The sequence below is a fragment of the Lissotriton helveticus genome, chromosome 11, assembly GCF_964261635.1.
Source record: "Lissotriton helveticus chromosome 11, aLisHel1.1, whole genome shotgun sequence".
Classification (NCBI taxonomy): domain Eukaryota; kingdom Metazoa; phylum Chordata; class Amphibia; order Caudata; family Salamandridae; genus Lissotriton; species Lissotriton helveticus.
In genome coordinates, this window is record NC_136072.1 from 646,399,079 (window position 1) to 646,421,067 (window position 21,989).

Below are 21,989 nucleotides of genomic sequence, written 5' to 3' on the forward strand. Positions count from 1 at the left end.
GGCAGACTGGAGGCATGCAGAAATAGTAGTGTTTTGTAAACGCGGTCGACCCCCAGACCGCCATGAGTCCTATCGGCTGATTTCCCTCTTAAACATCGAGGCCAAAATACTAGCCAAAGCGCTTGCGAACCGCCTACTCCCGTATATAACAGACCTAGGGCCATATGTATACTTCCGTTTAGCGAATTCCAAATAGCGAATTTTAAGGAATCGCTATTTGGAATTCGCAAAACGATATGTATGTACAAAATCGCTTTTCAATAGCGATTCCTTAGCATTCCTAATTTGCGATTACCCATTCATTTCCATGGGCCAGGAGGCCCATAGGAATGAAAGTGCAATTTGCGATTAGCAATTTGCTAATTGCAAATTAGGAATTTTTTCAAGGGTGCAGGGGTGTCTCAAGAACACCCTGCTGCACCCCTGAAAAAGACATTTGGGGGCATATGGCGCACATACATGCCCTAAAGGCATGTATGGGCGTCATATGGCACCTTTGTTTTTTTGTAAAAAAGCTTTTTGAAAAGAATTCACAACTTACCACCAACTAGAAGTTGGTGGTAATTTGCGAATCCTTAATGGCAATTTTTTTATATTTTTTGTTTGATACATTGCATTTAAGGAATCGCAAAATTTGCGATTCCTTAAGTGCAATTGCAAAATAAGGAATAGCAAATTTTGCAATTCCTTATTTTGCATCAAACATGTTTGATACATACCATTTATCTAATTAGCATTCGCAAAGGCCGACATTCGCAGAATTTCGGCCTTTGCGAATGCTAATTAGCTTGATACATATGGCCCCTAGTCCACCCAGACCAGGCCGGATTTATGCCCCACAGAGCGATGCAGCACAATATTAGACGCGCGCACGTGGCGGTAGAGGCGATGAGCAAAACTGGAGATCAAGCGGCGCTACTATTGGCGCACATCGACAGGGCCTTTGACTCCCTGAGCTGGAACTACTTATTTGCCCTCCTCCGACGCCTCAATCTAGGGCCGCACTTTATGTTTTATATTCGGCTTTTGTATACCGATTTGACGGCCTCGGTGAGGGTGGCGGGGGAAGTGTCAGCAGTCTTCCCGATAGGGCGAGGCACTAGGCAGGGGTGCCCCCTCTCGCCTTACCTATTTGCCCTAGCTATGGAACCGCTAGCTGCATGGGTCCGGATTGATGCGCAGCTGAGGGGTTTTGAATGGGAGGCAGGACCCTCGGACAGAATCGCACTATATGCGGATGACGTCCTGTTTTTTCTTACGAACGTGAATCGGTCTGGGCCGCGGGTCCTGGAAATAATGACAATCTTTGGAGAAGTTTCAGGACTCTACCTTAAACCGCAGAAATCCACACTTTGGACACTGAGTAACCACTTTGAGATCGGGCCGTGGGCCTCGACACTACAAAGGGCGGCTGGGGGTCTTAAATACCTGGGAGTGTTTTTGAAGACCTTGCCGACAATTGCCTGGGAGCGCAATGTAGTTCCGGTGTGGGATAAAGTGCAGCAGGAGATGAAATGCTGGTCCCGTATGCCCCTCAATATATATGGCAGGTCCGCTATATTTAAGATGGTTGCCCTCCCCCGCATGTTATACCAATTACAGAATCACCTGTACCCTATCCCACCGCAATGGTTCCGACAGGTCAACTCAGCTCTGGGCCAATTCCTGTGGGCCGGTGGTGCGTCGCGAGTAGCCCTACGAACCTGCTTTCTGTCCACATACTGTGGGGGACTGGCGACAGATCTTACTACCAAGCATCACACCTTATAGTCCTGAATGATTAGTGGTACAGTGACAGGGGGGATCCGGCATATGCTCTTGAAAGGTACCTAATGGAACCGGACACCCTGAACACGGTCTTATACTCGGCGCAGCTACGAAAGAGACTACCTAAAGCAACACAAGTGGTTTTTCAGATTTGGCGACAATCGCTACGTCGTATGGGATGGTGGGGAAAGCTAACGAGGGAGACCCCACTCTGGCATAATGGGCAGCTGCCGGCACTAATGTCACTCCGGGGATTCGGAGGCTGGGACTCGATAGGAATTTCAGCGCTGGGCCACGTCCTAAAGGGCACCACGCTTAAATCTTTTCAGGAACTTAGCACAGAGTTTGATATGCCCCGCACAGAGTTCTTTCGATACCTGCATCTCAGACACGCCCTTACACCCGCACTCGCGGGCCTAGAAACTTTACCCGAATTTGGCCCGATAGAGGCGAAGGTGTTTATGGGGGACCTGGAAGAAAAGAAGATATCTCAGATATATCAGACACTAGTTACACATTGTTCTTCGGATCTGCAACCCCTTAGGGGTCGCTGGGTGAGAGATGTGGGTGAGCTGGAGGAAGAAGATTGGCGGGAGGCTCTCGAGTCCCCCAGGGGAGCGGCTATAGCCATCCGCCTACGCCTAATTCAATTTAAATACCTACACCGTGCTTATTATACGAGAGAGAGATTGTGGAGGGCTGGTCTGATTGAGTCCCCGGCGTGCTTGCGGTGTGGTCATGGAATGGGCACTCTCCTACACACTGTGTGGGATTGTAGTGGCCTGGTGAGATTCTGGACTGGTGTGTGGGACTGTCTATCTGAAGTGCTGGGATGGGACCTTCCACGTACAGCAAAATTGGGCTTACTCCACGTGTTGGAAGGGGTGGGCGGCAATGTCTACAAACGGCACCTGCTCCTACTAGGCCTTACACTAGCCAAACGAGATGTGGCGCAGGCCTGGAAAGATCCCAGGGCTCCCAAGGTAGTTGGGTGGAATAAAGGGCTGGACTTTTGCATGGGACTGGAACGACCAGTGTTTGAGGCCAGAGGCTGTCCCAAAAAACACTATAAAATATGGAAAAGGTGGGCAGACTACAGGGGCCTATGGCTGGAGCCTCCAACACCAACGGGAGGCGAGGAGGGGCAGTTGTGATGGGCATGTAGAGACAAAGATACATATACTGATTCATGTATGATTAACCTATACAGTATCGGAGAGACTTTGTGCAAAAGAGGGAGGGGGAGGGGAGGGTTGGGAAGTTGGGGTGTGGGGTAGAGGGTGGAGGGAACAATATTCTTACAGACATATGATGTACTGTTATTGTTACAGCTCCTCTGGGGTTCAGAATGCTGTGATTTTATGCAATCTTTCAATAAAAAGAGTTTTGAAAAAAAAAGTATCAAGTTGCACAAATATCGAGTTGCAAATATTGTGGTTCAGATATATCGACATACAGAATCTCGTGATCAAGAATATCGATTTTAGGTAATGTTACAAATATCGAAGTGTTTGATATCATTTGCAAAAATAAACTGTTTGTTTATTATTGTTATGTATTTTATCATATATGTTATATGTATGTGTTGTATTTTTTGTATGAGAATTGTTTGTATATTTAAAATATGGGTTACATTTTTAGTAGTTATTAATTATTTGTTCTTTATTTGAATTTTGCGTTTTTAGTTCTGTAGCGGGTTGGGGGTTTATAGGGTAATAGGGTGGGAAGTAATTTAATTATATTAAATGTATTGATTATTTTTTATTTATTAATATTTAATTGAGATGTTATAGTGTTAAATGTGTAAAGTAATTTATTATTAATTAATTAAAAATTGGTTAATTAATTTAAATTAATTAATTGGTGATTAATTATGGGAATTGTGTAATTAATTTTAGGTTTGTGTTGTGTTTATAGGTGTTAAGGGTGATGAATTAATAACTGGATGTTAATTAATTTTTATTAATTAATTGTAATTAATTATGGTAATTGTGTAAATAATTGTAGGTGTGTTGTGGTGTTTATAGGTGTTAAGGGTGATGAATTAATAACTGGATGTTAATTAATTTTTATTAATTAATTGTAATTAATTATGGTAATTGTGTAAATAATTGTAGGTGTGTTGTGGTGTTCATAGGTGTTGAGGGTGGGAAGTCATTTATTTTTAATTGATGAATTACTAATTGATGTTAATTAAATAATTTTAATTAATTGGTAATTAAGGTAATTGTTTAATTCATTTTAGGTGTGTGTTTTGGTGTTTATAGGCGTAAAGGATGGGAAGTCATTTGTATTTATTTAATTAATATATAGTTGTTAATTATTGTTAATTATTTTATATGTATTTTGGGTAATTGTTAAATTTTTAGTCTGTTGTTTTTACTTTTAAAGGTGTAAAGTGTAGGTATTAGATACATTTTAATTACTTTATTATTATTTGTTAATAGTAATAGTTTTTAATTTATCAATAAGGTTTAATTGTGTTTTATTATTTTAGAGTTTAACTTGTGTTGTGGACAGCATAGTGTTAAAACGTGTGCAGTCAATTAATTGTTATTGTTTTGTTTTATTGATAATAATTTTTTAATTGATTATTCAGTTAATTTTGGAAAAAAAATGTAATTAAAAATGTTGAAGTGTTTTTTTTATTGGTGTGTTGTTATAGGGTAGAAATACAATAAATACATTCATGTATTAATGTGTTTGTAAATATTTTCTAGTCTAAAAGAATTTTATTTTATAAATGTATGTATTATTTTATATTATATATTTGTTACCACAGTTTTATCTTTGCTTGAAGGCGCTCTCGACTGCTGACATATTCCAACCTGACACCGGCAATTTGTATCCAGATCTTTATTTCTGCCTAATGCGTTTTGGAGCAGGTCGTTCCTTGTTCACAGACTTTTCAGAGTTTTTCCAGAAATGCTGCGAGAACAACCTGTCCAAGTGCATGTCAATCAATTTATAGCCCTCTGGTGGGCCTCCCCGGTGAGTGTTCCTTCTTGTGCATGCTGGGACACGCAGTATCTCTCAGGCAATACTTCCCCTCTCGTGGGGTCTACATCAGCTCCAATAATTTATTGAAATGAATAGTCCTTCAGTGGGCCTTTACATATCTCATTGCACGGTTTATTTTCATTTTCTACTGCAATCCCACATTTCGGATTCCAAACCTGTGGCCTCTCCAAAGCTTTACAAGTGGTGCAGCCTTCTCCGACAGGACAGCCGGAATTCTATGGCACCACAGTTTTATCCTTGTTTGAAGGCGCGCTCGACTGCTGACATATTTCAACCTGAAACCGTCAATTTGTATCCAGATCTTTATTTCTGCCTAACGCGTTTCGGAGCAGGTCGCTCTTTGTTCACAGGCTTTTCAAAGTCTTTCCAGAAACGCTGAGAGAACAACCTGTCCACGTGCATGTCAATCAATTTAATAGCCCTCTGGTGGGCCTCCCCGATGAGTGTTACATCTCATGCATGCTGGGACACATAGGGGCTCATTAGTATGCTATAGCCCCAGGAAACGGGACCGCCTGCAATGCATGTGGCGGTCCCACACCAACAATTAGGATGCGCACGCCACACTGGCGGGTGCATCCCGCCTTTGTAACATTGCGGCGGGTGGTGCTGAAAGCACCGCCTGCTGCAATGCCACAAATGCAAGTTGTGCGTTTCAATGCACAACGTGACAGGCACTGCGCGGTGCCTGCCATGTTGTACATTGAAATGCAGGGTACCATAGGTACCCCCATGTGCACCCCCAAGACTCCTTGTGGGCCCACCACGGGCCCTCATAGTTGAAGACCGCATTCCTTTCTGTGGCGGCGATGCTGCCACGGAAAGCATTCCACCAGCATGATGCTAATATGGATGGCTGTGCCTGCAGTGCACCGCCACCATATTCCTGGGATTTTCCACCCAGTAGGCAATCGGGGAGATTGCCCACCTGCAGACGGCCTTCCCGTCTGCCGGTGTCCCCCTCGCCAAGGTAATGTGGTGGGGGAATTTATGTGCGGGTGGTTTTTGGCGGGCGGGTCCGCCCGCTATCTTAATGACCCCCATAGTATCTCTCAGGCAATTCTACCCCTCTCGTGAGGTCTGAATCAACTCCAATAATGTATTCAAATTAATAGCCCTCCAGTGGGCCTTCAAATATCACACTGCACAGTTTATTTTCATTTACTACTGCAGTCCCACAATTCCGATTTGAAAAGGTTCCAAACCTGCGACCTCTCCAAAGCTTTACAGGACAGCCTGAATTCTATGTTGCCACAGTTTTATCCTTGCTTGAAGGCACACTCGATTGCTGACATATTTCAAACTGAAACCGGAAATTTGTATCCAGATCTTTATTTCTGCCTAACGTGTTTCGGAGCAGGTCGCTCCTTGTTCACAGGCTTGAGAAGTAACACTAAACGGGAAGGCCCACCAGAGGGCTATAAATTGATTGACATGCACGTGGACAGGTTGTTCTCCCAGCGTTTCTGGAAAGATTTTGAAAAGCCTGTGAACAAGGAGCGACCTGATCTGAAAGGCATTAGGCAGTAATAAAGATTTGAGTACAAATTGCTGTGGTCAGGTTGAAATATGTCAGCAGTTGAATGCGCCTTCAAGCAAGGATAAAACTGTGCTAACTATATATATAATTTGTATTTTTTTTATATGTAAGTAATATGATAATATTTGTAATTTTTATATATTTAATTATTTCATTTTTCATCTCTAAATATGATTTATTTATTTTTATGATTTTATATTATTTTTAATGTTTTTTATTTTTGTTTCAACTGTTTGGGTGTGAATAGTAATTTTTGTCTCTTCGCTATTCAACACTTTCCCTATTGTTGCACTCACTGGAGTGGGAATAGTAATTTCTACCACTCGCTATCCAACAATTTCCCTACTATTGCACTCATTGGAGTGGGAATAGTAATTTGTACCAGTCCGCTATCCTACACTTTTCCTTCTGTTACACTCTCTGGAGTTGGAATAGTAATGTTTACAACTCCGCTATACAACACTTTCCCTACTGTTGCTTTCACCGGAGTGGGAGTAGTAATTGTGACCCGTCCGCTATCCAACACTTTCCCTACTGCTGCACTCACTGGAGTTGGAACAGTAATTTTTACACCTCTGCTAGCCAACACATTCCTTATTGTTGCACTCACTGGAGTGGGAATAGTAAATATTTACCACTCCGCTATCCAACACTTTGCCTACTGTAGTATTGACTGGAGTGGGAATACATTTTTTTACCCCGCAGCTATCCAACAGTTATTCTACTGGTGCATTCAGTGGAGTGGGATTAGTAATTTTTACCCCTCCACTATCCAACACTTTCCCTACTGTTACACTTATTGGAGTCAGAATAGTAATGTGTACCCCTCCGCTATCCAACACTTTCTCTATTGTTGCACTCACTGGAGTGGGAATAGTAATTTTTACCCCTCTGCTATCCAACACTTTCTACTATCGCACTCACTGGAGTGAGAATAGTAATTTGTACCCGTCCGCTATCCAACACTTTTCCTTGTGTTGCACTCACTGGAATGGGAATAGTAATTTTTACCCGTCCGCTATCCAACACTTTCCCTTGTGTTGCACTCTCTGGAGTTGGAATAGTAATTTTTACAACTCTCCTATCCAACACCTTCCCTACTGTTGCACTCACTGGAGTGGGAGTAGTAATTTTTACCCGTCCGCTATCCAACTCTTTCCCTACTGTTGCACTCACTGGAGTTGGAATAGTAATTTTTACACCTCCGCTAGCCAACACTTTCCATACTGTTGCACTCACTGGAGTGGGAATACTAAATATTTACCCCTCCGCTATGCAACACTTTGCATACTGTTGCATTTACTGGAGTGGGAATACATTTGTTTTACCTCGCAGCTATCCAGCAGATATTCTACTGTTGCATTCAGTGGAGTGGGAATAGTAATTTTTACACCTCCGCTATCCAACACTTTCCCTACTGTTGCACTTATTAGAGTCAGAATAGTAATTTGTACCTTCAGCTATCCAACAATTTCCCTACTGTTGCACTCACTGGAGTTGGAATAGCAATTTTTACACCACAACTATCCAACACTTTCTCTACTGTTGCACTCACTGGAGTGGGAATAGTAATTGTCACCCCTCTGCTATCCAACACTTTCCCTAGTGTTGCACTCACTGGAGTGGGAATAGTAATGTTTACCTCTCAGCTATCCAACACTTTCCCTACTGTTGCGTTCACTGTAGTGGGGATGCAATCTTTTACCCCTCTGCAATCAAACAGTTATTCTACTGTTGCATTCACAGGAGTGGGAATAGTCATTTGTACCCCTACGCTAGCCAACACTTGCCCTACTGTTGCACTGTTTGGAGTGGGAATAGTAATTTGTACCCCTCCGCTAAACAACACTTTCCCTACTGTTGTACTCTTTGGAGTGGGAATAGTAATTTTTAGAATCAATCATATTTTATTGCGTGGTAACAGCTCATTATACACAGCTTAGCTGCCTACATCCAGTTGCCGGCAGAGCGGTACAGTAAGATCAGTACACAGCGTACAGGTCTACACCCCGGAGTGCAACCCCGAGAAGACATGAAGATCACAGTGCTGAGACAAGCCAGCTGGCTAAAATACCACTTTTATAAAAGTAAAGAAACTAGAAAAAAGACAAACACCCCACCCTTCCGCCCCCCCAAACCCCCCACCCTCACCCCTCTCCCCATCAGTCTCTAAACACTACTCCTACCACCCCATAACTCCTGAACACAGGCCGAGGACATCAGGCTAGACTGGTGTGGCCCCAGCGGTTCCAGAGGGATAAGCTGTAGGATTTGTAGGTATTTTGGGCATGTGACTTCCCTCATTCCTTGGTAAGGAGTTGCAAGAATGGGGCCCACAACTTCGCATATTCCCACCCCCTCCCATCGCAGCTGAGCGAGACGCGCTCTATTGCCAAAAGGTGCTAAAGCCTCTGAATCCAGTCCCGCAGGTCAGGGGTAGACGAAGAACCCCATTGGACAAAGAGAATGTGCCACGCTGGAAGCAATGCTAGGGCTGTCTGCCTACCTCGTAGTGAGCGCAGAGGGAAGGGGAATTGTAATTTGTAATCCTTTGCTATCAAACACTTACCCTACTGTTGCATTCAGTGGAGTGGGAATAGTAATTTTTACCCCTCCAGTATCCAACACTTTCCCTACTGTTGCTCTCACTGGAGTGGGAATATCAATTTTTACCCCTCCGCTATCCAACACTCTCCCTACTGTTGCATTCTTTGGAATTGGAATAGTAATTTTTACTCCTCCGCTATCCAACACTTTCCCTGCTGTTGCTCTCACTGGAGTGGGAATAGAAGCGTCAAATTCTGTTCCGCTTGTGGAAATTGCGATAATTTTAAATTTTCACGTTCTGCGGAGAGCGCAAAAATGTCAAAATTTCCGCAATCCGCATCGTCCCGGAATTTCTTTTCTTGCTCGCGCTGTAAAAATAAGTTCTCGCGCGCACAATCGCCTTACCTGGATCCCCGCGTTCGCCGACAATTTTTCCCTATCCGGTCGCGTTCTCCACGAGATGTTGGATTGTTGGTAGCCATTTTATCTATCTCGCGAGAGTTCGCGCCCCCCATCACGTCATTGGTCCCGCGATCATGTCATTCGTCTCGCGATCATGCACTGCGAGAATGTGAGATCTCGAACACGTCATTCTCCAACGCGAGCAAGAGCGTGAGTGCGCGGACACGTCATATCGAACGCGACAAGGAGCGAGAGAACCCGAACACGTCATTCTCCACCGCGAGCGAGAGCGTGAGGGCACAAGCACGTCATATCAAACGCGACAAGGAGCGACAGAACCTGAACACGTCATATCCAACGAGACAGGGAGCGAGAGAACGTATTCACGTCATTTTGGACGCGCCATCGACATTAAGTATGGGCGAATTTTGCGGATCTGCGGTCCGCGAATTCGCGTGAAATCGCAAAAAAACCCACGAATTTGCGGATTTTCCCACGAACTTGCAATTTTTTTTGCGATTTGCACTCTACTCAACTGGAGTACTTTCTACTGTCTAATCAGTAAGTGCTACCTCGTTGGGTAAATGTATAGTGCTTTTCCTACACTGCAGCTGCGTAAAGGGCCAGAAGATTTGTCTCCACTGGCCATGTGTGCCTGTAACTTTGCCACCGGGCCAAAAGGCGCCGAGGTCCCTTGAGTGAGCTGTCCATCATAGTTGGGAAAGGGCGGGAAGACGTTTGATACCGCTAGTGTGTGATGCGGGGCCAAACGGGCAGGGCTTCTCTGCGTGTCACTGTCAACATGCCTCTTATGTATAAAGGGTCAGAGAGCGAGCAGGGCAGCAGGTGAGGAGAAAGCAGCCTCCTAGTCACAGGAACTACACGGGGATTGCGCTCGAGAAACTCAGGGATTCAAAGACTCCTCGAGTAGTCCAGCTAATTTTCGACAGCAGATATGGGGTTAAAGCACACTTGCCCAGCCTCGACCAAGCTCACTAATGTTTTGGGCTGATTAAAACGTTACTGAATTTGAGCTTCAACTCGGGCACCTGCTTTATTTATATCTGTAAGTGCTTTCTGTTGAGGTTTAATTTTTGGCCCACAGGAAGCACTTACAGAGTTAAGGCAGGGGCCCGAGTTGAAGCTAACTTTATAACCATTTTAAAATGGCGCCGGCAAGCTGCCAGAGTTGAAGTTGCAACTTGCAAGTAAGCAACTTCAACTCTGGCAGCTTGCTGGCGCTATTCTAAAATGGTTACAAAGTTACCTTCAACTCGAGCACCTGCCTTAACTGTAAGTGCTTCCTGTGGGCCCAAAAATTTTTTTGACTGCGAGCGGATTTGTCAGCAATTTTGCGAGATTCGCGGATCGCGAATTGCCGAAAATCCGCAAATTCCGCGGACGTAACGGATTTTTGGCCCACAGTTAATCGACATCCGGCGGAAGTAATGTGAAGCTCGAGAGCTCGAACATGTAAAATTTTCAATTTAGAGAAGAATATCAGCTCTAGCAGCATGAAACCTTCTGCAAATGATGATTTGGATGAAATAAACTCCTCAGATCGACATTTGGCTGTCCTTTTTTATCCAAGGAGTCCTTTTTTAAAAAGGTGGGGAGAGGGAGGAAGTGCCACAGAATCTCCAACTTCCTGTTCCTGTCCAGCAGGCTTCTCCCAGTGCTTTGTCCATCTCCTGATCATTCTGCCTTTGGATTTTGAGCTGGAAAGATCACTCTTTTTGTCTGCTGCATCATTGCAATTGGATTTTAAGATTTTTTAATTGGATATTTTACAAGTAAGTGGTTGTTGTGTCTGTTTGGTTGGGGGCATTGCAGTTGTTGCAACTACAATTAAATGTTGGTAACTATCATTCCTTTTTTTTTTTAAATGTTGTGGGTAGTAGACTAGTAGTCAGTAGGCCCGAGATACTCATGGCCTCTTGGATGTGTGCATGATAAAGCAACTGTTCCTTTGGTGTTTTTGTTTTTCATTTTCAAGCATCATTTAGGGCCAGGATGGCATTGGATTGAGTTGGGAAATGTGTTTTATTGAGGTGGGCTTTCTGTTGTTGGACCTGGCCTTGTGGCTGGTGGCCATTTAGAAGCCTAGGCCTGCAAGCTTGTCTGGCCTTGTCTGCCACCAGGCCTGCTTCCATCCAGTAGGCTCAGAGCAGGTAGCAACAGCTTTATTAATCAAGTGTTTCTGTGTAGTCTGTTGAATTTAGACATCATTTAGGGCATGGATGGTAATGGATTGAGTTGGGAAGTGTGTTTTTTTGGGGTGGGCTTTCTGATGTTGTTGGGCCTGGCATGTGGCTGGTGGCCATTTTGAAGCCTAGGCCTGCAAGCTTCACTGGCCTTGTCTGCCAAGAGGCCTGCTTTCATCCACTAGGCTCAGAGCAGGTAGCCACATCTTTATTAATCAAGTGTTTCTGTGTGGTCTGTTGAATAGACCTCATGTAGGGCATGGATGGCGTTGGGTTGAGTTGGGAAGTGTATTTTTTTGGGGTCGGCTTTCTGATGTTGTAGGGCCTGGCCGTGTGGCTGGTGGCCATTTTGAAGTATAGGACTGCAAGCTTGTCTGGCTTTGTCTGCCAACAGCCCTGCTTTCATCCAGTAGGCTCAGAGAAGGTAGCCACAGCTTAATTGATAAAGTGTTTCTGTGTGGTCTGTTGAATTTAGACATCATTTAGGGCATGGATTGCATTGGATTGAGTTGGGAAATGTGTTTTTTGCCGGGGTGGGCTTTCTGATGTTGTTGGGCCTGGACATATGGCTGGTGGTGGTTTTTTGAAGCCTAGGCCTGCAAGCTTGTCTGGCCTTGTCTGCCAACAGGCCTGCTTCCATCCAGTAGGCTCAGAGCAGGTAGCCACAGCTTTATTAATCAAGTGTTTCTGTGTGGTCTGTTGAATTTAGACATCATTTAGGGCGTGCATGGCATTGGATTGTGTCTCGAAGTGTGTTTTTTTGAGGTGGGCTTTCTAATGTTGTTGGGCCTGGCATGTGGCTGCTGGCCATTTTGAAGCCTAGGCCTGAAAGCTTCACTAGCCTTGTCTGCCAAGAGGCCTGCTTTCATCCAGTAGGCTCAGAGCAGGTAGCCACAGCTTTATTAATCAAGTGTTTCTATGTGGTCTGTTGAATAGACATCATTTAGGGCATGGATGGCGTCGGATTGAGTTGGGAAGTGTGTTGTTTTTGGGGTGGGCTTTCTGATATTGTTGGGCCTGGCCATGTGGCTGGTGGCCATTTTGAAGCCTAGGTGTCGTGCTCTCACCTTATGTTGCCTCAGGAGTGCCACAGAAGTGAAGACAGATCCGCAACTTCCCCAAAACACCACCATATGCCAGAAGGGGAACTGGAATACTAATAGTGGTATTCAAGGGGAAGGAGGGAAAACAAAACAAGGTAAGCAGGGAAGAGAGGGTCTTCGTAATGCACTTTCAGGACAGCAATACAGGGACTTCTTGATCAACCAACTGGAAGGTCTTCTAAGATCTGGGAGATGATATCTTGTCAGCAAACATCAATGCTCTTGAAGGGAAAGTAACATAAAAGTGAGTATCATCCTATGTATAGAGAAAATAAAAAGTGTGCTATTTTCTTTAGTTATATACCTCTGACTTAGGTGCTTTACTGCTTGGAATAAACAGCAGGAGGCACAAGGATATCACAAACTATTCTGGGTAAAAGTAACACAAGGATCAACTATATAAGGGATATACAGAATATATATATACACTTGTATTTTAATGTGTCTTCTCTCACCTATTGCTTGTCTCTGATGCACATAAAAATCCCCAAAAAGAAAGTGCACCACTGTGCAGTAATACACCAATAATCGCTTTAGCTCTATTCAATGCAGAGCATAACTGAATCCAAAAGCCTGTTTGGAATATACTATATATGGCCCGTATCCTCTCACACTGCTAACGAATGAATACACAAGATGAAATGTCCAAAACAACTACTGAGCCATTTAGCCACGAGGAAAAATAATACTAACAAAACGCCAGAATCTCGGCGTATAACCAAAAGTTCTTTAATTACTCACGCTACCCCAGGGGATGAAGATCCAGAAACTAGATATAGCTTTAACCAAGGGAAAGCTCAGAATTCCCGAAAAGGCCGACTCCCGAAACGCCACCACTGATCACCGTGATCCGGAAGCGCTCCGTACAGGAAACAAACTCAAACGCGAAGCATCGAGGAGTTCAAGAGGAGGGCTTAAGAGCCACTTCCTATATAAGGGATATACAGAATATATATATATACACTTGTATTTTAATGTTTCTTCTCTCACCTATTGCTTGCCTCTGATGCACATAAAAATCCCCAAAAAGAAAGTGCACCACTGTGCAGTAATACACCAATAATCGCTTTAGCTCTATTTAATGCAGAGCATAACTGAATCCAAAAGCCTGTTTGGAATATACTATATATGGCCCGTATCCTCTCACACTGCTAACGAATGAATACACAAGATGAAATGTCCAAAACAACTACTGAGCCATTTAGCCACTAGGAAAAATAATACTAACAAACCACCAGAATCTCGGCGTATAACCATGTAGTGTAGTTCCTATATTCCCAATAGGCTCTGCGCATTGGAATAATATAAACAGCAGTTTAGACGTAGGACTGAGGTCATCTAGGTCTCTACTGACTATATTAGACTTAATAGTTTTGCCAGCTAGCTCAGAGGTCACTAGAAACTTTCTCGAGTAAGCAAGGAGGAGTTTAACTTCCCTGGATAGAGAAGAAGGGATTCGCTTCTGACAACCATAAAACATGACAACTTTGCTCCCTAAGAATAAGAGTGTATCTCTAGAGTCGTGTGAAAACAATAGACAGCTATTTCACTCAGTCAATTGTGCATACTTAGAGTGCAGAGAAATAGAGAGACGGGCGTTTTCAATAAAAGGTGTTATTTATTGAGCAGACTTCTTTCTCATGCAAGAGAAATTAATTGCCACAATTGCAATACTCATAGTAAAGTAAAGTGCGTACAGTAAAAGGAGTATCATAAAATAATACTGTAAAAGCATTGATATGGTTCCTTAGCCATATGATACTTTAAAATAGATAAAATATATACATACATAAAAACATTGACTAACATACTCAACTGGTGCTTCTAAATACGCCTACCCCGGTGTACCTGACCTAAGCCTAATACGTGGGAAGGAGTAAGTAAGTAGCAGTTTAAGTTAAGTGGGTTTTGCCAAGGATCTGAATCAAGAATTCTCTTTACGGGTTTAGTCAGCTCTGTACCTGGGTAATAGAATGCAGGAGGTCTGGTATCTCTCTCTCAGGACTCCAAATCCAAATCAATTATCTTTATTTAGATATAGCACATATATCTTTAAAAGAAGGCTACAAAATTCACATTGTGTATCAATAAATCGGATAAAAAACAAGGAAGAATAAAAACATGTCAATTAAACAGTTATTATAAAAGCATAAATTATCCTCTCTTAAGCTTCCTTAAATAAAGTAGAGTAGCTTGAAGCATGTTATACAGGGAAAAAAGTCATCTCTTCAGCCCTTATATGTTATACTCGGCATCAATGGTATCCTGCATATAGAGAGCAACTGACATTCCTGAGGCTGTTGATCATTTCATTTCAACCTCCCTAAGAGTTGGAATAGGTTATAGGGTGAGCTGACTGGTTAAAAAAGTAGGGGGGACACTTTAACAGGGCCTCTTTTGATTGAAATTACAGTATGCTTGCTGAATGAAGTTTATGAGTGTTATGTTTAAAGCAGTGTTTTCCGGATTCAAAGCTACTATGATGGCTTGCCTGCAAGTCCGGGCACCTAGCCTATTCCATTCTGGTTTAAGTTCACGCCTGCGTTCAGAATTAAAGGCTGGGCAGAGGCAAATCACATGCGACATAGTTTCGGCTGTTTTGCTACACCCTCTACAAGTTATATCTTCCGAAGTGCGACGACATGAGGGTAAATCTTACAGAAATCGCCAGTCACCCATTCTAATGGTGATAAAGCTACGTTTTAGGTGCAGTGAATATGTGCAGGCCATGTAGGAGGCGGGGGCTAGCCATCTATAAGAGTTTACAAGAGCCCAGGCGTGACTACGTTTCAAAAAGAGTGCTTTGTCAATAATACATGATCTCATTCTCACACCCCTTTTGATCCCTTTTTGAATGCTATCTGACTAGGATTCAGGGCCCACAAATCGCTTGCTGACATTTGCTGAATGGGGTCTTTAAAGAGACGGCCATACGTTCCACCTGTATTTTTCTGGGTTATTTCTTGCCAGACTAGGGATTCTAATGTATCGGGGTCCTCTTGTCTTAATTTATGACAGAGATTAAGATATGCCCCAATTTTAGAGGCATCGTAGTTTATTAGCCCCATCTCCAGTCTTATCTGTGCAGCAGATGCGGACTTTGGCAGCTGGAGAACCTTTTTATAAATTTTAGTTGTGTGCTGGTTCAAGGCTGTATTCAATTTTCCCGCGAATGACTCTATGCCATACGATAGAGTGGGGCCAATTTTTGCTCTCATCACCTCCAAAAGAGGCGATAGAGTTGGGCCTGAGAGGTTTTTTGCAAGTTTGCCTAGTGACACCGCAAGGGTTATTGCTTTAACTGCAATCTCGTTATGCTGTTTTTATAAAGTTGCGTTTAGAATCCAGGTGGACGCCTAGATATTTATACCACTGGCCCGTAACGAGGCTTATGTTATTGAATGACCATCCACCACCTGTGTGTCATTTCTTACCAAACGGGACGACTTGCGTTTTCTTTAAGTTGAACTCTAATTGGTTTATGATCGTGTAGTCATACAATTTGTCAAGTAGCCTTTATAGGCCAACCCTAGTCAGGCTAAAAAGGACAAGATTATCGGTGTACAAAAGGTTGCTTAGACCCTGGCCACCCACCTTTGGAGAATGACTTTTGGTATCATCCAGGGTCGCCAACAGGTCTGCTACAAACAGGTTAAAGAGAAGGGGGGCCAGCACACATCCCTCCTTCACGCCTCTAGTTGTCATAATTTTCCGCGAGAGATGTGTGCCGGACCCTAACTTCACCCGAACCCATGTACGGGAGTGGAGTTGGATAATTGCCTCTAATAGATTCACTGGAATCCCCCACTTCCTTACTTTTACCCACAGGGCCTCCCTGGGGACTCTATCAAATGCTGCTTTGAAGTCGACAAAGCAACAAAACACTAACCTAAATGTTAGAAGTGCTTTGTCGACTATGGTTGATATTGCTAGCAAGTTAGTACTGGTCCCTGAGTTTGCAACAAACCCTGTTTGATTCATTGGCAACAGTTTGTAGTCCTTTGCCCATAGCCTTAGATCCTCCAATAGGAGGCCTGCATAATTCTTGGCTTCAAAGTCCAAAAGGGCAATAAGTCTGTAATTGTTCGGTTGGGCACGTGATCCTGATTTGTAAATTGGGTGGATTATCGCGCCCCGCCATGAGTCCGGGATTGTTGCTGTTCTCAGAGCGTAATTGAAGAGATTAGTTAGTGTTCCTAACCAGAAGGCAATGTCGGATTTAAACAGGCTCTGTGGCAGGCCGTTTGGGCCCGGAGCCCCATCAGATCTTGCTTTTGTCATTGCTATAGCTACCCTTTCTTGTGTCACCTCGAGGTCCGTGTTGGCGGGATGGGAACAGTCGGTCGGTATACTCCGCGTGATGCCGTGCCCACGGTTAATCTCAACAGGGCTACTTCCTTTGGAACCTAGGTATTCTGTAGACTTAAAGTGGTCGGATAGGAATGTTACCCAGGCTGATTCCTGAATGTTTGCTGATCCAAAACTCGATGTACTAGAGTTGGTGTGGTTAATAAGGGCCCAACATTTTCTAGAGTTTTTTTGCTTACTCTCCCACACCAGTTTGCACCAAAATTGGTTTTCATAAAACCGTTTATCTTTCGTGATCGCCAGCTTGAAGGATTTTTGAATAGTTTGATTGTGAATTATACGTTCGCTATTCCCCGGAAATTTAGCCAGTGCCCGCAGAGCATTGTTTCTGGCTTTCTTGAGTGACTTGGTCTGCTGTGAGAGTGTAAACTGACGCATCTGAGTTACCCTTTGGACCTGCTGCTTTGCTGCAAAAAGGTGGATCAAGTGGGAACATAGCATTGTCCAGGTTCCAGTCGGAATGACCTTTTGCTCGGTTCCTGTTCTTATGATGTCCGTGCTTACTCGGAGGATATTCGGGCTAATTTCTTCAGTCCACTTTAGGCGCTTTAGGTTTTCCGGGTGTATTGCCCGGCATGTTGATGTTGCAGTCTTGTGTTTCACAGGGTTTATAGTAAAGCATATAACCTGGGGCCTGTGATCACTTTCGGTTCTTGGAAGGATTCGGAAGTTGGTTAAACAGTGAAGCAGGCCAGCATTGCAGATGGTATAATCCAAGTAGGATTGCTTGGTACCGTTTGTCCAGGACCAGTTTGGCGTAGTGTCACCTACTGTCCTACCGTTGATAACAAGGTAACCAGCACTGTAAAATTTCATCACACAGAGCTCGCCCAATCCACTTTGAGTTTGGATGGGTGGTTTGGTTTGTGTTATAGCCTCAGTGATTGTAAATGGGAAAGGCTCTTCAATGTCTGCTACGTTCCCTTGAAATAAGTAGGTGTTAAAATCCCCCGTGACAATACAGTCTGAATTGGGGTGTTCCCAGGCTATATATCTCGTTCATAAATTCCGTTAGGCGAGTCAGATGGTCTTTTTTTGTACGCGTGCTGGGGCTGATATACACATTTAAAATGAAAAGTGGACAATGTTTCCGCCATGCATTGATTTTAGCCCTAAGTAGCCAGTCTTCATCAAGGGGCAATCGTGAGATTGGGCCTTTTAAGGTGTTTGATATGTATATTGACAGGCCGCCTTTGGGATGACCGAAGCGGCTGCCCCTGAGTGCTGGATTCCATAGCTCGATGAACCCGATGACTGGACACCCTTTTGTGGCCCAAGTTTCCTGCAGAGCTATTACTGAGTGTTCACACAGGAAAGAAAAAGTATCAGGATCCTTAATTTTTTGCTGGAGGCCGCTTATATTCCTGGAACATAATGAGATGGTAAAGTCCGCTTGTGTGTTTAGTGCTGCTTCTGGGGGGGGGGGTGGCATTGCCAAGCGTTTTAGGGCCATGGGCCACTGTCTCTAATTCGAGTGGTCATTCTAAACTTGTGGTCGGTAAAATGGCTGGAAGCCAAATAAAATGGCTGGAAGCCAAATAAAATGGCAGGAAGCCAAATAAAATGGCTGGAAGGACTCGATATCCCAGCAACCCGCAAGGTTGGCTGGAAACACCGGAGCTGGATTTTCTCGGCTGGAGAAAAAGACAGCGTCATTCTCAGTGCGTCAAAAGGGAGGGGCGGCGTCCGTGGGCTCTCGCATCAGCTGGGCTCTCGGGCAAGTAGATAGCCGCTCTGCTCCAATCCACCGTGTGTTTGCTTAAGGCAACGTTGGTATATTTATACCTGAAAGGTGCCGGGTTTGACGTAAGGTTGGACATAAGACGTCAGTAAAAGATGTCACTAAGAACTGGCCATTCTTTCAGTGCTCGCAGGAGTTCTAGGACAAATCAAAACAGAAGCATGGGGAATTCCCAGGTTGATGGAGGTTTGGTTTGTTTAAAGAACGCGTTGTTCTCTCTAGGAGTCTGGGGAAGTAGCCTTGCTTAATTTGGACTGCATGGGCTACGACTAAATATGGATAAGATTCTTATGCCTTTATAAGGATATTGTTTGTTATAGCCATATAAGGGCATAAATCGGGAATATCGAATTAGGGTCCTAGATAGAAATACAACAACCAAAGGTTATTTAATTACTCACGCTACCCCAGGGGATGAAGATCCAGAAACTAGATATAGCTTTAACCAAGGGAAAGCTCCGAATTCCCGAAACGCCGACTCCCGAAACGCCACCACCGATCACCGTGACCCGGAAGCGCTCCGTACAGGAAACAAACTTGAACGCGAAGCATCGAGGAGTTCAAGAGGAGGGCTTAAGAGCCACTTCCTCCACTCATGCGCATGTGTTAGTCTCCGCGCATGCGCTCAAAGGTTCAGCGGCCATTTTGCCAACCAGCCTGTCGTCTCGGTTTTGCCAACCGTGAGGACAGGCACGACAGTACACCCCTCCTATTCCCCCCCCCTACTGGTTTGGGTTTATCTGGGTAGCGTCTATGAAAAGCCCGAACCAGAAGAGGTGCATGTACCTGACTAGCAGGTTCCCAAGTATGTTCTTCTATCTCGTAACATTTCCAATGAATCAGATACTGCAATCGGCGCCTACTTCTTCTTGAATTAATAATGGCTTCAACCTTGTATTCTTCATCAGAGTCGATTGTCAAGGGGAGAGGAGCTACAGGAAGACGAGTACCTGGTTCGACAGGTTTCAGAAGAGAAATGTGGAATACGGGATGTACCTTCATAGATGGGGGTAATCCAAGTTTCATCGCAACGCGGTTCACCACTTTAAGTATAGAGAAAGGACCTATGTACTTGGGTTGAAATTGACATGCCCCTCTTAGTGTTATGTGCTTAGTAGACAACCACACCTTGTCTCCTGGTTGGTATTCGGGTTCTTGATTTCTATGTGCATCAGCCCCTTTCTTATATTCTGTTTTGGCTCTATCCAGATTGACCTGAATCCCACTGTGTACAGTTTGTAAGTGTTGCACTTTATTTACGGCATGTCTATCAATAGCCTTAGATAGGGGAATAGGTAGTACTCTAGGATGGTAACCATGGGAACCATAGAAAGGAGTGTACAGAGTGGAGAAGTGATGGCTGTTGTTATATGATAGTTCAGCTAACCATACTATTTCATCCCATTCCTGATTCGTCTGTAATGTCTGACATCTTATGAATTGTTCAAAACTTTGATTGACTCTTTCAGTCTGCCCGTCTGTTTGTGGATGGTGACTGGAGGACAGACGTACATCAATTTTCAACAATGTACACAATTGCTTCCAAAATTTAGAAACAAATTGTGTCCCTCTGTCTGTAATTAACACAGATGGAATACCATGTAACCTAACAATGTTGTGCAGGAAGGTTTGTACAAGTGTAACGGAAGAAGGAAGGCCTGTTAAAGGAATAAAATGGGCTGTCTTGGTGAACATGTCCACTACAACCAATAACGTATTGTTTCCCTTATTTGTACATGGCAATTCCACGATAAAGTCCATGCACACTGTGTGCCATGGACCAGGAGGAGTGGGAATCCGTTGTAGAAGACCTACCGGTCTAACATGTGAGGCTTTTCCTTGAGCACAAACGTGACAGGTTTGTACATAGTTTTGCACATACTGAGACAGACGCAGCCACCAACAATAGCGTTTCACCATCTCTAGTGTCTTTTTGTATCCTGGATGTCCTGCTATTCCATGTGTGTGACACCACTGTAACACCTGTTGTTGTAGCTGGGAAGAGGGAATGAATAACCTTTCCTGAATATAATGCAAGCCTTGTTTTACTTGGGTAGTTTGGTTCCCTATGTATTCCCTCATCTCTGGATCTTGTTGTGCTTTTAGAAATTGCTGTAGAAACTGCTCCTCTACTGTTACCGCAGCTATAATCTTTTGTACGTTGATGATATTAGGTGGGTTGTCATCAACAGGGGCAGGTCCAAATCCAATACGGGATAAGGCATCTGCCTTCCCGTTTTTCTTGCCTGCTCTGAAATGTATCACAAAATCATAACCACTAAAAAACTGGGTCCATCTAAGTTGTATCATAGATAATGCCCTAGTGGTTTTCAAATACTGCAAATTTCGGTGATCCGTAAGAATAGTGACAGTATGACGGGTGCCTAGTAAATATTGTCGCCATTCTTCTAGCACTTTCTTGATTGCTAGTAATTCTCTCTCTCCTATTGCATAGTTGACTTCTGCAGGTGTTAATGTATGAGAGTAGTATGCAACCGGATGCATTTCTCCTGTTTCTGGATGGATTTGGGATAAAACACCACCAACCGCTACTTGAGAAGCATCTACTTCTACTATAAAGGGGCTTTGCTGATCGGGATGCCTCAAGATAGGTGCTTGGGTAAAGGCGTCTTTTAGAGTACAAAAAGCCTTTTCAACTTCTGGAGACCAAACAAAGGGCGTATCTTTCTTCAAGAGCTTAGTGATGGGTGTGACTATGTCGGAGAAGTGATGAATGAAGCGTCGGTAAAAGTTAGAAAAACCCAAAAAGTGCTGTATGTCTTTTACAGTTGTAGGGGCTGGCCATTGTTTTATTGCTTTGATTTTGTTAGGATCAATTCTTAAGCCCTGAGCAGATACAATATACCCCAAAAAGGCAACCTGGTCTCTATGAAAGAAACACTTATCCAATTTACAGAAGAGTTGGTTATCTTGCAATTTCCCCAATACAGATTTTACATGGCCTATGCGTTCCTCTAAGGTATCTGAATAAATGAGTAAGTCATCTATGTAGGCCATCACGCATTTATCCAATAAGTCTTTAAGAACCTCATTAATAAAAAACAGAATGCGGATGGAGCATTGCATAGCCCAAAGGGCATTACAAGATACTCGAACAACTCAAATTTTGTGCAAAACACCGTCTTCCACTCATCTCCTTCTTGTACTCTAACGAGGTGATATGCACCTCGTACATCCAGTTTTGTAAAAAACTTCGCGTTTTTCACCTGGTCCAGTAAAGAGGAGATGAGAGGCAACGGGTAATTGTTTTTGATAGTTATAGCATTGATGGCTCT

The 21,989-nt window shown here is 43.7% G+C and overlaps 1 protein-coding gene across 2 annotated transcripts in view; it reads left to right on the top strand.

The window, feature by feature from the left end:
- Window positions 1-21,989, top strand: part of LOC144791046 (disintegrin and metalloproteinase domain-containing protein 9-like) — a 1,785,694-nt gene that overhangs the window by 1,249,023 nt on the left and 514,682 nt on the right. The window lies entirely within an intron of this gene.